This window comes from Sturnira hondurensis, unplaced genomic scaffold (genome assembly GCF_014824575.4).
Source record: "Sturnira hondurensis isolate 20B ecotype Veracruz unplaced genomic scaffold, ASM1482457v3 Scaffold0001509, whole genome shotgun sequence".
Taxonomy (NCBI): Eukaryota; Metazoa; Chordata; class Mammalia; order Chiroptera; family Phyllostomidae; genus Sturnira; species Sturnira hondurensis.
In genome coordinates, this window is record NW_028074140.1 from 6,830,130 (window position 1) to 6,846,627 (window position 16,498).

Genomic DNA, 16,498 nt, shown 5'->3' on the forward strand with positions numbered 1-16,498 from the left:
ACGGGGTCCCCCAAATTATGTGACCATCCCTGCCATTGCCTCACAATCCTGTCCTGCAGGAAGAGGTGTCAGATTTGACCAGGTGCTACCTATTTATCACCAGGTTAGTTTTTCATAGAGAGCCTACATATTGAACTAATTGCCTTCTCTAAAGAAGTCAGGTAAAAAATGAGGTTCTGGTTGTTCTTTGCTCTAGAACAAATTACCCCAAAGCTTAATGACTTCAAAGAACAGCAATTATTTTTTATCTCTTATGACTCTGAGAGCTCATTTTGTTCCATGAGGCCATTCTCACTCAGGGTCCATCACACTGCAGGCAGTGCCTGGTGACGGCTCCCTCCCTCCCACGCCTGGCAATGAGGCTAGATGTTCACCAGGATGTCACTGGGATGGCTGTCTACAGCAATTACATATGGCTTCTGTATATGCCCTGAATTCCGTAGAAAATGGCAGTTGGGATGCTGGAGAGAGAGAGAGAGCAGAGAGAAAAAGAGAGGAGGGGGGGAGAGAAAAGAAAAGAAAGAGAGAGGAGCGAAAAATAGGAGAGAGAGAGAAACAGAAATACTATTATCTTTCCGGAGCTGACCTGGCCTGGGAGATCACACAACGTCACTTCCTTCTCATTCCATGTGTTAGACATGTCGACAGGTGGGATACTGCTAACCTGGGAGAAGTCATGATCACGGAGGTGGTTTTTCCAGGGTGAGGCTTCTCCACTGCACTCTGGATGTGCTGACACCTGTGATTTCCCCAAATGTGAAAAATTTGACTGCTTTATTTGTGGTAGTGGGAGCCTGCATTTGCACTCCTCCCTGGATTAAAAAAAAGAGTATTGACAAGTGGGGACTATTGATTAAATGAGCAGATATGAGTCTATATATTAATACATGGGTCCTAGCATGCACCAGCTGGGCTAGAGAGACCTCCTAGTTATAGGTGAAACATTTATCATATGGTTGGTGCGCAACAAATGATAATTAGTCCTGTCACCAGAATTTCTTTTCTGATATTAAATATGGACCAGGGAACATCTTCACCTTTGCTTTTCCAAAGAGAGCTAATTTGGATATTTGGCTCTAAGTCCTGGCTCCATCCAGCTTCTTCCAGGCAGCTTTTACTCAAGTCAGTTGAGTTCGCTGAACAGCTCTCTACCCCAGTTTGTTGTGCAAATTAATAATAAATAGGTGCAAAATCACTTTGTAAACTATTTGAGATGTATGAATGTGAGTAGGTAAAAAACTGCAGTTCGTTGGCAAGCTGGTGGCAAGTATAATTAGTTCTGTAAATTTGAGATTTGTTTTTATCGTGAACCATTGCTATGTTGTACAGAATAATTACCTCCTGCCCCTCCTTCCTCCACTAATTTTGCTGGTTGTTCATTGGACTATATTACAGGCACTATCCCCTCCCCTTTACACTTAGTATCATTATAATTTTTCTAATCTACCGCTGTAAGCTCTTTCGTATTTGTAGTTTGGGAAGTGTGGCAGGCAAAGGGGAGGAACAAGGGCCATAATGGTCTCATCCTTAAAAACACAGGCGAAGAAGGAATCCCAAGCCCAGCCAAAATCTTCTGGCACCACCTGTCGATGTAAATCTCGTTTGACTAACACGGACCCCATAGCCTTCCTTGTCCATCACGTGTTGGCAGGCATCGCTTTGCATTCAGTTTCATTATACATGTCTTATCCTGCCGTTCATTAGAAAAGAAACCTAAGCATTGCAGGTTTTTGTTTTCTCCTACAGTCCATGATGAGATGTCAGGGAGTACACACAATTGGAGTTCAATCCCTTCTCCTAGTACATTAATATATATTAACAGTTTTTTTATTGTATGCCCTGGGGTCTCTCATTGTTTCTTGTTGTGTCACTAAAGTCCTCTTTGAAGTGAACTCTGCAACCTCTGTTGTTAATGTAGTTGACAATTGCCTATTCTCTTTCCTTTGTCCACTAGCTCCTTCTGGTTGGCATATTAACACAACCATATATGGAGACAGTATTTCCACTCTCTGACTAAAGATAATAGAATTTACTATAAAGTTTAATGACAACTGCTTACATAGTACATACTATGTCTGAGGCATTGTACCAGGCCTGTATCAGTATCATTTTGTCTTACTGAGTCCTGCTTTTGTGATGCATCTAAAACAACTGGCTACAGTATTCTTCTTAGAGCATGGTGTTAAAATGAAATTTCTGTTTCCTCCCTAGGGCTTTTAACACGCATTTCCATCGCAAAGAAGATAGTTTCTCTGCAAGATTATGTCCTCCCTTGAGATAGAAGCTGTATTCAGCTAGATTCTAATTCCCAAAGTGGTTCATACAGTGCTATTCCCAATATAGATGCTCAATTACTGTTAAAATGATAGTGTGGTCAGTGTCTTGGCCAGTCACAGTGTCTTGAAGACTGTGACTCTAAATTCCCTTTGTTTTTCTTTTTTTCCCCCTGACCTCTACTTTTTAATTTATAAGGGTATCTCTGAATGGAAGTTAAATTGGGAAAGTCAGTTCTTCCATTTTTACATATAAAATTATTTTTATTTTTTGCATTAAAATTTTTATGTATTTGAAGTAAAATTCAATATTAACTTTTTCTTGAATCTCCAGCTTTTGACTTCTTTCTTTGGTGACTTTCTACTTTGTACTATGTGACATTTCTCATTCTTTTCACTAAATTGACCATTCTAAAAGAAAGAAAAAACATACATAACAAAAGTTACATGGTAAAAGATATATATGCATATATAAAAAAATTCTGCCCAAAGGTTTGAAAAAAATCCCCTGGCAGAACAGTTCTCTTCTACTGTTTTCAGAAAAGAAGAGTAAGCTCACCTTTTTGTATTTTTAGTTTTGTAATATAGGATACCATTTCTAAAATAACTCAAGAACTATCTATTTCTATCAAACCTGTCAAAAAGTGGTTTGTGAAGTTTCTTGGTACTATTGACTTTTTTTGTTTTTTAAAGTATTTTTATTGATTATGCTATTACAGCTTTTCCCCCCTTTAGTCTCCCTCCACCCTGCCCCCCAAACCCTCCAGCATTCCCCCCGCCTTAGTTCATGTCCACAGGTTGTACATATAAGTTCTTCGGGTTCTCTGTTTCCTATACCAGTTTTTATCTCTCCCTGTCTATTTTATGCCTACTACTTATGCTTCTTCTTCCCTGTACATTTTCCTACCTATCCCTCCCTTCCCCCTCCCACTGGATTTCTTCCATGTGATGTCCATTTCTCTGACTCTCTTCCTGTTGTGGTTGTTTGCTTAGTTTTCGTTTTCATTGTTTTTCTTTTCTTTTAGGTTCATTTGTTGATAGGTGTTTGTTGTCATTTTATTGTTCATATTTTTGGTCTTCTTTTTCTTAGATAAGTTCCTTTAATGTTTCATATAATAATGGCTTGGAGATGATGAACTCCTTTAACTTGACCTTATCCAGAAAACACTTTATCTGCCCTTCCATTTTAAATGAAAGCCTTGCTGAATAGAGCAATCTTGGGCGTTGGTCCTTGCCTTTCATGACTTGGAATACTTCTTTCCAGCCCCCTCTTGCTGGCAGGGTTTCTTTTGAGAAATCATCTGATAGTCTAATCAGAACTCCTTTGTTTGGTAAGTGCCTCCTTTTCTCTGGCTTCTTTTAGGATTCTCTCCTTATATTTAATTTTTGGTAACTTAATGGTGTTGTGCCTTGGTGTGTTCCTCTTTGGGTTCCATTTCTTTGGGACTCTCTGAGCTTCCTCGACTTCCTGGAAGTCTATTTCCTTTGCCATATTGGGGAACTTTTTCTTCATTATTTGTTCAAATAAGTTTTCAATTTCTTGCTGTTGTTCTTCTTGTGGCACCCCTATAATTAGGATATTGGAATGTTCAAGTTGTCCAAGAGGCTCTTAAGTCTCTCTTCATTTTTTTTGAATTCTTTTTTCTTCCTTTTCTTTTGAATTAATTTTTAAAAATTTTTTTATTTAATTCTGGTTCAAGTACAGCTTTCTGTCTTATATTCCCAGCCCTGTCCACCTCTAGCCCAGTGCTCCCCACCTCCCTCCCATTTCCTCCCCCCACCCTTAGTTATTGTCCATGTATCCTTTATACTTGTTCATGTGAGTCCTTCCCCTTTTACCCCGTGATTCTCTCCCCTGTTTCTTTCTTTTGTTGCTTTGAGTCCTGGTTTCCTTCCTGTCACTGTTGGTTCCCTGAATATTTTGCTTTTTTTCATTTGGGTATCTTTCATTTGTTCTTTCATTTTTTGACCAAGCTCAATCATATCTGTGAGCATTTTGATTACCAGGGCTTTAAATTCTCCATCAGATAGGTTGGCAATCTCCTCCTCACTTAGTTCTTTCTGAGAATTTACTCTGTGCTTTCATTAGGGCCATATTCCTTAGTCTTGGCATAGCTGATAGTTTGTAAATGGGCAGGACCATAGCTATTCACCCTGGCAGGGCAACCCTCCCTGCAACCCTGTCTGTGGGGGAGGGGCCAGAGAGGGAAAAATGCAGCCCGCCTGCTTGTCTCTGGCACACTTTTTTTAAAATCTAAAGTTTTAATACAGATCGGCAGGGAACATAGAAATTAACATCCATTATTAGCATTTAAACATTGGGTACAATTTAGCAGTGAAAACATCTGAGCCTGAGTTTTTCTTTGGAGAGGATTTCAGAATTCCTAATTCAATTTTTCTACTTGCATAGGTCAATTAATAATTTTTTCTTGAGCTAGTTTTGGTAGTTTGTGTCTTTCTAGGAGTATGTTTGTTTCATCTAGGCCAGGGATCCCCAACCTCCGGACTGTGGACTGGCAGTGGTCCGTGACCTGTTGGGAGCTGGGCCACAAGGCCGGAGGTGAATGGTGGGTGAGCAAAGCCTCACTCTCTAACCTGAGCTAGTCTGTGGAAAAATTGTCTTCCACGAAACTGGTCCCTGGCGCACTTTTCAGCTAGTGTGAGGCTGGCCATATCTCCCACTGCAGAAACCCGAGGCCCACAGTCAGCTCTGGGTCTCAGTTTCCCCCCTAAGTCAGCCCCTCCTGCCCAGACAATGAAGATCAGCAGCCAGCCTTGCCCCCAAACTGCCAGGTTGCCCTGGTTTTTCTGAGTCAGCCCAGGATATCCACCGCCTTACCCATTGGGTTGTTCTGGTTGATTTTTCCTTTAATTTCTTGGTTGTTGGAATTCCATGCAGTTTGATTTTCTGGTGTTTTTGGTTGTTTATTGATTTTAGATTGGTTGTTATCCTCCTTTTGGTTGTGTGAGGAAGCGAAGGGTTTCTATCTATGCCTCCATCTTGGCCAGAACTCTCATGTCACTATGGACATTTTGGCCAAATAATTCTTTGCTGTGGGGCTGTCTTATGCATTGGAAGGTGTTTAGCAGCACCCCTGGCCTCTACTGACTAGAAGCCAGTAGCAGGAGATAGCCAACATGCTCAAAATACCCAAATCAATGAAGTTATTGGTGAGAAGAAAAATGTCTTTTATTTTACAGAAAAAAATGGAATGGACTTTTTGGCCAACCTAATGCACGAGTGCACAGCAGACACGGAGCTCCCACGTGCATTTCCACAACGATGCACCTACTGTGGCCACATTGGTTCTGACAGCCTTTCGGAAGCAGAGCAGGCTCGACAGGGGAGTTGTTATGAAAATTCCACCCCTCACATTTCTTGTCGTTAGAGGTCCTCCACGAAATACTATGACAACACTGCGTTCGAATATTTCAGGAAATAAAAATTTGAACAAATTTTGCGTGATTCCGAAAACTGATTAACGGATGGAATATGAAATTAATGGCAGGAAGTTGGCTTATAGGAAACTGGTTTTTTTTCCTCTCAGCAGTTCACGTGGGATAGCTATTATTCTCAGCCACTTACTGTCTATGTTTAGATACAGAGCACTGATGGAATGTTCCTTATGTGCTCTGCTCCTCATATATATTAACATTTAAACTTTCCTAAGCACTTTATATATATACACATATAAGTGCACATAGTCTATGTACACATAATCTATGTACACAGTCTATGAGGCAGGTACTATCGATATGCCTATTTTATAGATTAGGAAATAGGCCCAGAGAGGTAAAAAAAAACGTGTCCGGACTGCACAGCAGCTGAGTGATGAAGCCAGGGTCAGGTTTAAGCAGTTTGGCTCTGGAACCTACTCTTCACCACGAAGCTTTCCTGACCTGTGTGGTGTTTCTGGTGCCTGTGATGTATTATTATGCCTTAGCTTGTAGTTTTCTTTTTAATAAGTAAATCTCTTTTATTTTCCGTTAATAGTAAGGTCTCTGAGAGCAACTTCTAGGCCCACCGCCACTTGTGTTCTCTAAAGTGGCAAGCACAATATATGTAATAGGTATTTAATAGATACTTTTCAATGAACTGATTGATGAAACTGCCAATTGCACAATATTAGAAAACAGGAATCTCTGTTTCTCTAGCGAGATTGATAGAGCAAGCTAGAAATGTGTTTATTTTCTTCCTTAAAATAGAAACATAAATCTTCCGTATTCCCCTAGATAAAAATATAGTTATGTGAATTCATTTCCAATGGAAGACATTGCCGTTAATTTAATGGTCAGACTGGCCTCAAAATTGGAAAGGAAATCAGAAAAAAAAAAACACATGTTAAAGCTAGATGGAAACCCCTATAGGAGCTGATCCAGCACCCGTGTTGTAATTCTCGAGTGGCCGAGCGATAGAACTGTCAGGTTGCTTACTGTGGGCCAGCCGAGTAGTTAATGACTAAGAATAAGCTAATTTACAGCTTCCACGGGTTTGGAACGTGGCCCTGTTCATGCCGGGCAAAGAGAGACTGAAGAAAGAGGCAGACCGCTCCAGACTGGTCGGTGGCAGGCGCAGTAAGCAAAGGAACATACCCGAGGCTTGTCTTGGCAGCTACAAGGTGAGTAGATGTTTGTACCTTCCTGCCAGAGTCACAAAAGTCTATGTAGAGGCCTTCACTCCAGATGATCTCAATAACACAGCACTCTCTCGAGGCTGAGTGCTTAAGAAGGGCTCCTACGGGGGGGAGCAGTGGGCATTGGAAGGAGTGGGGAGCCTCCATTCCCCTGGGTCCAGCTCACAGGTCAGCTGGAGGTCGTGTCCTCTGGATGACCTCATCCAACACGTTTCAACCCTAACTCAGACACGTCTTCCTTTTATCAAACAAACTAATCGAATCTTCAACAACGTCAATTGCCAGATTTCTCAAAAGGAGATACAGAAAACTGTCATGTCCTATTCTTTCAAGATTACATCTAGATGTTTTTATGGAAGTGAATTAGTCTTGTATATCAATTTGCCTTTGCTGTGTAGCAAACTAGCGTAAAAAATATAGTGGCTTAAAACAACTTTTTGTTTAGGTTGGTGGTTTGTGCTGGGCCATCATTAAGGTCGGGTTTGGCTGAACTCAGCTGGGTTTGCTAATTCCCAGCTGTTACTTGCCAGGCCATTTGGGGCCCAGCTGATTCTGGATGATTCAATTCACATGTTTGATTGTTGACTCTCAGATGGGGCATAAATGTGACTATGTCACATGTCTCTCGTCATCCTGTAGCCTAACCTGGGCACATTCACACGGTGGCAATGGCAGGCATTCCAGGAGCAGCAAGCAGGTGAGCTATAAATACACAAGTGCTTTTCTACATTACGCTTGTATTATGTTAGCTCGTGTCTCATTTACATGGCAAATTACATGGCCAACCTAGATTCAAGAGGTGGGAAAATAGATTCTGCCTGCATATGCGAGGAGGAATAATTGTGAGTATTCTAATAATTTATCGCAGTCTATCTCTTCATCAAAATTGAGTTAATTTCCTCTCACTTTTAAAATACCCCATCTCCTTCCGAGAACCCCCAGAAGTCTCATTTAATTCCAGCACTAGGCTGAAAGCCTAGGATCGCATTATTTTCGAAAGGCCTAAATATGGTGCTTTGGATATGTTCCTCTTGATCCCATCAGCTAAAGAAAACTGTGACTGTGAAAACACAGATTATGTATCCCACAGAAAACTGTGACTGTGATAAACACAGATTATCCTATCCCTGGCTCAACATACCATGGTGAGCCAGGGATAGGATAATTATAATGGACTTTTCCATCCATAAAAGGGAAGAACAGGCAGCGGATGGCAGGCATTCAACCACAAAGTTTGGAAATACTACAGGGCAAATGCTGTCAGGTCTTCTGACCCTGGGGCCAAAGAATGTTTCTTACCTAGAATCCGGTTGTGCTCTGTAGAAGTGGCTTCCCAGTGGGTGTTTGGTCCTCTGTTCTTCACTGATCTTGAGTCCACCCTTTGGGCTCTTGGCTTTATCCTCGGAAATGTTCTTGGTTTTTTTCCACAGAAATTGTTTGTGTTTGTAGCTGGATAGCTTTCTCTGCTTGCTTCTTCCCATAGAAAGTTGAGATACAGAAGAAAAAAATTGTTTTGAAATTTAAAAATTTCATTGTCTTTTAATCTAAACTAGCATCCTTTTCCCTGAGAAAACTCTCCAAACAGCTTTGTGGGCTTTCCATATATCATATTTTACTCTAATCAGTAAAATTCAAAATCTCAATTGTTTTTGACACTGCTTTTCTCTCTAGACTTAATAAATGCTTTTTTTGGGGGGGGGGTTGGTTAAGCTTTCATGTGACCACATCTTTATTATTCTTAGAAACCTCCTCTGCACCTTGGAAATGCCATCCAGCACCTCTTTGAATTGTTCAAGATTTTAACAAAGGATGTTAAAGACACATCCTTGATTTGATCTCTGCTCTCACTTCACTCATTTTATTTCCAAAGTAATTTGCTGGTTGGAGATACTGGAAATGAGAAACAGTTTTATTTTCCAGTCCAAGAAATCCTATCCCTTTATTTTTCCTTTAAAATCTGCCTGAAAACATAACACTTTGTTTCAGCTTGACTTTCTTGCCACATTTGTCCTAGAAGCTAAAAAAAGCCAACTGACAGTACAAATTTTGCTTGGAAGCTATCTTATCAATTCCCACAAGTTTATCAGATAAGTTTTCTGTCTTCATGTTACTAGAGGTGACAGTTTTGCCAATTGTCTTTCATTACATGATACAGACTGGCCTTTGCAACTGCCTCCTCACTGCTTTTCCAGCTCAATTTATACTCAGTCCTACACTAAGTGCCACATATTTTAGGTTAATTAACTGCAGCAGACCCCTTCTAAGTGCATTTTTATATAGCAGACAGCTTGTTTGTGATTAAAAAAAAAAAACCCTCAAAATTTAGTGGCCTGAAGGAAGAACCACCCTTTTCTAAGCTTATAATTCTAAAAATATTTTTTTGGGGGATGGCCTCAGTGGTGGCAGTTTTGATCTGAGCGGGGCTTAGCTCGTCTCAGCTGAGCTGAGTCATGCATCTTCTGCTTATTGGCAGGATGTTTGGGGGCTGGTTGATCCAGCCTAGCCTCACAGATTTGTGATTGGCTGGCTGATACGTGGAGGGAAACGGTAACCAAGTTGCTGTGTCTCTTACTGTCTAGCACACTAACCAAGGTTTATTTACACTTGCGGTGACAAAAGAACCTAAGGGTGGCAGATAGTCAAGTCCCAGTGTGCAAATACTTTTCAAATCTCTGCTTGTCACACAATTGGCTTATATTCTATCCTATTCTGTGTCATAGAATATTCTATTGTATGGCCAAAGCAATTCACAAAGCTCATCCATATTTAAGAGTTGGGGAGATAGATGACGACTCTTCATTGGAGAGAGGGAGAATTACCATTTTAATAACCTACCACATTCTGGAAATATTTGCTATGACCACAGTTCGCTATCCACAGTCCAATATTTCCAGTACCTTAAATTCATAAAGGGAATGGGATTTATATCATATCTATATTTTGGGGGATGTATCTGGTAGAATAAACTTCAATTCTATTTATCACATAAAATATATTCTAAATACAAAATAACAAAGCAAATCACTGGACCTTACGGTGCTATTGATAATCAACATTATATACCTCCTCTTGGTTACTGCTGAGTTGCTCTTTCATTACTATTCTAAATATCTGCACAAAACAACACAGTAAAGCATATACATAATAAATATTGCAGAAAACATTACTACTCATTTCCCAGCAGGCCAACTTTTCATAAATGTTTGTGTGAATAGCAGTGTTTGTTGTAGATAGTATTGTAGTATGCTGGCTCATGCAGTAACTCCTTTTGGTGTACATTTCTAAATTTTTGAGGCTTAAAAGATAAAACAAAAATTTTCAAGTGGCATGCAACTTATATTCTTTATGTTATCTGAGTTCTACCAGGCAGATTTGTGGCTGAGATTTGGAAAGTGGAAGTAAGTTACGTATAGTTGAGTGCAGAGAACGAGCATTTTGTGGGAAAGGATTTTGATTTGGGGGGGGATAGCTACAAAACCATGCCTTCAGCAACAAAAAATGCAAACCTGCTTTGGATTGGTCTAAACCTCAGCAGGAAACGAAGGATTCATTGTCTATTTTGAAAGGGACTGATCGTAAAGGTCTGAGTGATATGTAGGAGATTCCAATGACTACAGCAAAAACCCTGGTCTCAGAGCGGTGGAGGTGTTCCCTAACCTGATCCACAGCGGTGAGGACCGTGTGAGGTTAGTGAGACAGACAAGGAAACAGAGATGGGCAAGGCAGGTTCCCTTGAGAAACATAGCCACCGTGAGGTGACCTAACAGGACAATTTAATAAATTGACAAGTTACTAATAAATTAATAAATTCTGTAAACTTCTTCTTCTTGCCTGTCTTCTACCTATAGCCCCATTGGCTTGTCCAAGGAGAAGCTACAGGGGCATTAGCCTGTGAATGGAATCTGGGAGATCAGCCTCCTGGGGCAGAGAGCCGAGTGGAAAGGAGAGGCGGTCCATCTGAAAGAGCAAATGACGGCGATCTGGCACAGGTTCCTTGTAGTTGTCAACTATTTGATTCACTGGTAATAGGTGGCAGGCAGAAGCCACAGTGAAGCTTTCATTAAAACAGTACTGGGGTTCTGGTCTGACTGCAGTTTTTCTGGCCATCCAGCATCCACAGTCGTTTGTTCAGGATGAGAGAGAAATTCTTTAAGCTACCCAATGTTAATAAATCTTTCACTGCTTAGAAGGGGTTCTGTTATTGGGATACAAAGAACCCTATCTATAGGGTGATAAGGATGAGTAAATAAAAGGGTAAATTAGTGAAACTGATGTAAGACCTTACTTCAAATTAGAAAATGAAATGAGATAAATATAAAAATTGTTACTTTAAAAATAATTTTACTGGCTTTAATGCTTAGTATAGTAACAAAGTATTATTTGAAATGATCAATCTATTTAAATGAATCTTAGAAGAAATGCACAAAGATACAAGAAGAGAAAAAATTATCACCAGCAGACATGGGAGAAAACTGCCAGGGGCTACCCTTCAAATACTACTAAGGATATATTTCAGTAGATTGGTTGTCTATAAATCCAAGGAGTTTTTATTTGTGTCATCAGTTTATTATGATTTGGACAGACTGCCAGTATTCCAACCATTCTTTTTAAAACTACTGACATCCTCTCTCCAGAAAAACAATGCTCTCCTATAAAATTTCAGAGTCTATGGACTCATTGAAGGATATCCATGAACTTGTTTTAAAAACCATGAACAAATGAAATAATTAAAGATATATGAAGGTTTGTGGCTATCACACATTCAGTGCCAGTGCACATTGCTATAGTGATCCTAAGGTCATGTCACACAGGCACCAAGTTCATGTAATATGGCATGTTTTGTGGTATTTGGTAGACTTTGTCTAAGGAGAAAGTACTTTGATTTACAGTCAGAATTTGTTATCAACCTATAGAAGAGTTTGCAACAAAAGCTCAGATGCCTCTAAACTTGCTAAATAGCAGAATTTATCATTTTTTTCTGAATTTATAACAATTTGAGAAAATGACTTTGCATCAGAAACTATAATTTGCTTTTAAGTTCTTGTTCTGTAGTAAGTCACATTTCCTAGAGTCTATTAGAAGCAATATTGGAAAAGCTGGCACAATTTATACATAAAATTGGGAAACTCTATTGAACACGAGCCATTAAATCTATATTAAATTGTGTTTCACATTTTAAAACTGTGAGCAGCAGGAAAAAATATGTGGTAAAGAAGATACATGAATAAAGGCATATTAGTACATTTGAACATTACTTTTGTCACTTATAAATCAGCCTTCAAGAACATGTCTTCAGTAACAAAAATGCAAAATATCTACTATTTTACGTAATCTTGAGGCAAGTAACAGGGTGTGTGGTATTTATAACTTCTTTTTCTTACCCCCTACATGTTCTACCGTCTGCACTCAAATAAGTTTTAGGTGGTTGAATAGCCATTTGTTCTGCTGCTGCTTTTTAAAAAAATCCTTACTGGATGATGTGTTCACTGATTTGAGAGAGAGAGAGATAGACAGAGACAGACAGATGGACAGACAGACAGACATCGGGGCAAGACACATTTATCAATTGGATGCTTCTTGTACATGCCCCCAACTGGGGAATCAAAATGCAACCTAGGTATGTGTCCTGACCAGGAATTGAACCTGCAGCCTTTTGGTGTACAGGATGACCCTGCGACCCACAGAGCCACTTGGCGATGGCTGTCCTGCTTCACTGTATTCTTTTTGTTGCCCTGCCATATAAATGAAAATAAAAACAAAAAACATAGTAGAATTGTGGATCTAAAAATGGTTTCCAGGTTAGAAGCTGAAAGAAGAAATTACAGAAAGAATGGAATAATTGTGGAAAATAATTATTTGCCTCCCACTTTAACTAGAGACACTTAGCCTTTTTAATTTTAAAGATAATCATTTAATATACCAGTACCACAATTATGAATTGTCATGTTTATTTAGTTTTTTAAAAGATAATTTTTGATTGTAAGCTTCGGAACCGTCCAATCTGTTGATTTATTGGTCTCCTGCAGCATTACTGATCTTCCCACGGTGTAACTCAGTGTTTTTGGAAATCAAACAAGCTTTCATAAGCACATGGGTTTTTTTTTATATGAAGTTTTTAAAATGTAAATTAGATTCACTTTATAAAAGAGGAAGGAAAATGGGAGGGCAAATCCCATTTGGAAGTTGAAGCGAACTTGTTAATGAAATTCTTCACCACCATCAATATGCATTTGAGAGACCAATTATACAAATGGGCAGTGGCCACACCATGTACATATAGTATTCTGACTCACAGTTTATAGCCATCTGTGCAAGAAGCCAAACAACAGCTTTTGTAGCAATCAGCGAAACCACTTATTGATCAATAACTAATGACTTCCCCTATATTTGCCCTGCTTTCAATTTAGTATCAAGTGTAGAAAGCCAAATATGCCTCCCTGAACAGTCACATAGGACACCCCACTGCTTCTGCCCATGCTTCTATCATCTTCCCATGCTAACAGCCTCCAGTTGGGGTGCACCTGAAGCCTCTCTCCTCCTTTTCCACTATAAACCTATTCTGCTCTTCTGCCTGCCTTTGACTCTCTGCCAGACACAAATTGTGGTTGATTTCCTTGCTACTGCAAACTGAATAGACTTGCTTATCATTTGGGTGATCTTCATTTATTTCCATGCTTATTAAGGCCATCCTCTCTTAACACTCTGAGATTAGGTCTGCATCGTTCCTGTCATTAGAGAAATGTCCCGTTTTCTTACCTGCCCTCACCCTCAGACTAAGATAGCCCAGAAGGAAGGGTGCTTCACAATGTCAGACAACATCTGCTCCACAGCAGGTTCTCAGAAATGTGTATCCATTTATTGGTTGAATGGACTTGATTCCTAGCACTGTGTTAGTGGTAGGGCATCAGGGATTAGAATACGTGCACTCTAATCTCAAAACACGTTACAATTCCCCATTATTTTTCCAGGAAAAACTTGCCATGACACTTTTGAGGATTTCCAAAGATAACTGGATAATTTTTGAAAATGAGATAGCATTCTTTTGGATTCAGAAACTGCCATTTAGATATAAAGGTTTTTTTACTAGTTTCATAACATTTCTTAAATCATTGGGTCATTTTACCCTTGCTCAGTCTTAGGTCAACGCCTAAATACTATTTAGTAGTTCCATTTTAGTTTTCTCTTAATGAACATTTTCTTCTGCTAGCCCATGGTAATCCTAATATTTTGGAATTAAGCATAGAACCATAGTTATTGTTTTCTCCTGTCTTGTAAGATAGTATTGAGCTAGAATTTATTAAAAATGATTGGTTTAAGTGAAAGAAAGGAATCAATATTTAGAGGAAAGTATCAATCCTCAAAAATGCTGCTGCTTCTGTGCTGTTTCTTTGAGGATGTCTTCTTTCGTTCTCTTGTTTTGCCTTCTCTTTAGAGCAATAGAAAACAGAAAAGCAGTGCAAACATTTTCTTTGGCTTTTCTCCCAGTTCCTTATTTATTGAAAATATATTCATTCTCTCTCCTTTTCTTCTCCCACCTTCTTCCCTTCCAGTCATTCTTCAACTATTTTTGAGCACTTACTATACTAGGCATTGGAAGTATGGTGAGGAACAAGACATGTAAGATTCTTGTCCTCATAAAATTTATATCTGCGTGGAAGAAGATATACAAAGTTAACACATCAGCTAAAATTGTAAAAATATGCTATTAACTAAATAAACAGGGTGATGTAATAGACAAGGACCCATAATTGACTGCAGTATTTCTTCAGAGAAGGCTGCCGGGGAAGGCCTTTCAGAAGAGCTGATAATTAGGATAAATATACTTTGTCCTTTTTGTTTTTCTTATTATTCACTTTCAAACAGTACATTTCAAATACAAGTATCATAGATTAGTTTAAGCTTTGTACAATTCACATGTTGTGACTTCACTGTTCGCTGCAGGGTGTGGGCCGTAGAGGGGAGAACTACTAATTTTCTTTCTTTTTGAGAGGGTCATTTTATGGTTGTAAATTAACCCAGAAGATTTTATTGTTATTCAAAAATAACTATAAAACATTATCTACCACAGTAGACTGATACCTTAGTTTTCTCAGCTGAAAAAAAAAGTAAAATCAGCAGAATCCATCTCAGAAGCAGGCAGACTTTTCCTGTAGCAAAGCCGTATGAGCAAGTATTTTAGGCTCTGCAGAATGTGCGGTCTGCTACATTTACCAAACTCTACTGTTTTATAGTGAAAACAGCCATAGATGGCATGCAAATGGATGAGGATGACTGTGTTCCAATAAAGCTTTATTTACAAAAACTGGTAGCAGGTCAGATTTTGACTCCAGGTTCTAGTCTGGCACCCCTGACCTACCTAATCGTGGTTATGAGGAGTAAGAGAGGTAATAGTATCAGAAGTAAATACAAATTTGATATAAATGTTGTTACATTAACAGTGTAAATCTGAAGTATATGTTATATTTAGTGACATTATGTTTAGTATCATTATAAATCGTACAAAGACTGAGGGTATCAAATGATGGGCAAAATCCTCACTTTGATCCATTGTGTCACATTTACATTTGTGCTCTCTCTTTCATTTTCCTCTCATTAAAATTCATGTATTCTTGGGGTTCCTTTAAGCCTTAGCAAAGTGAGCAATAGATGTATGTGCTGAGGAATAATGGGTAATCACAATTCACTGTTAACCTAAACAAGTTTTTATTTTAAATTTTCCAGTTATTTTTATTCTTACCAGAGGAGGTATGTATTAATTTTAGAGAGGGAAGGACAGAAGGAAGAAGAGAGGGAGAAGGAGAGAGATGACAGAGAGGCAGAGAGAGAGAAATATTGTTGTGAGAGAGAAACATCAGTTGCTTCCTGCGTGTACCCCGATGGGGGATCAAACCTAGAAACCTAGGTATGTGCCTTGACCCCGGACCAAACCCACAAACTTCTGGTGTATGGGATGATGGTCCAACCAACTGAGCCTCCCGGCCAGGGCTCTCTAGTTATGTTTTGTAGACTGACAGGTAGTACTTTTAAATAAGAAAAATAATAAATGCTCTCTTGTCTCATGCATAATAGCCCAAAGGGCAATACAATATAGTTGAAATAGTACAATTTATTGTCCACTTGGCTATTCTCTGTCCTCTGTTGTGAGTCCTTGTTTCTCCTTTACAAACCACGTTGTCCCTGGGCACTCATATTTTCATTGTATTCATGTGTGCTGCTGCCCTAATATCATAGGGCAGTGTGCAGTTTATGAACAGACAATTTTTTTAAATTTTTATTTTATTTTTTTTATTTAACTTTTGTTCAAGCACAGTTTTCTTTCTTGTATTCCCAGCCCTGTACCCCCCCCCAGTGCTCCCCACCCCCCTCCCATCTCCGCCCCCCGTCTTAGTTATTGTCCATGTGTCCTTCATACTTATTCATGTGAGTCCATCCCCTTTTACTCTTGAACAGACAATTTAAAAACTGTTGCTACCTGAACATTTCTTTGAAGTTAGAGAGAAAGACTTTACTTTTTTTGCCATTAAGAACAATAGAATTCTTAATCAGATTAAGCATAAAGATTATTTGTAGTAATTAATATGTTCTATTTTG

At 39.1% G+C, this 16,498-nt stretch overlaps 1 non-coding gene across 1 annotated transcript; it reads left to right on the plus strand.

Annotated features, from left to right (window-relative positions):
- Nucleotides 1–656: 656 nt before the first annotated feature.
- On the plus strand, nt 657–814 carry LOC118975498 (U1 spliceosomal RNA). The gene has a single exon (XR_005064079.1). It is a non-coding gene; the product is annotated as a U1 spliceosomal RNA (small nuclear RNA).
- Nucleotides 815–16,498: the final 15,684 nt, after the last annotated feature.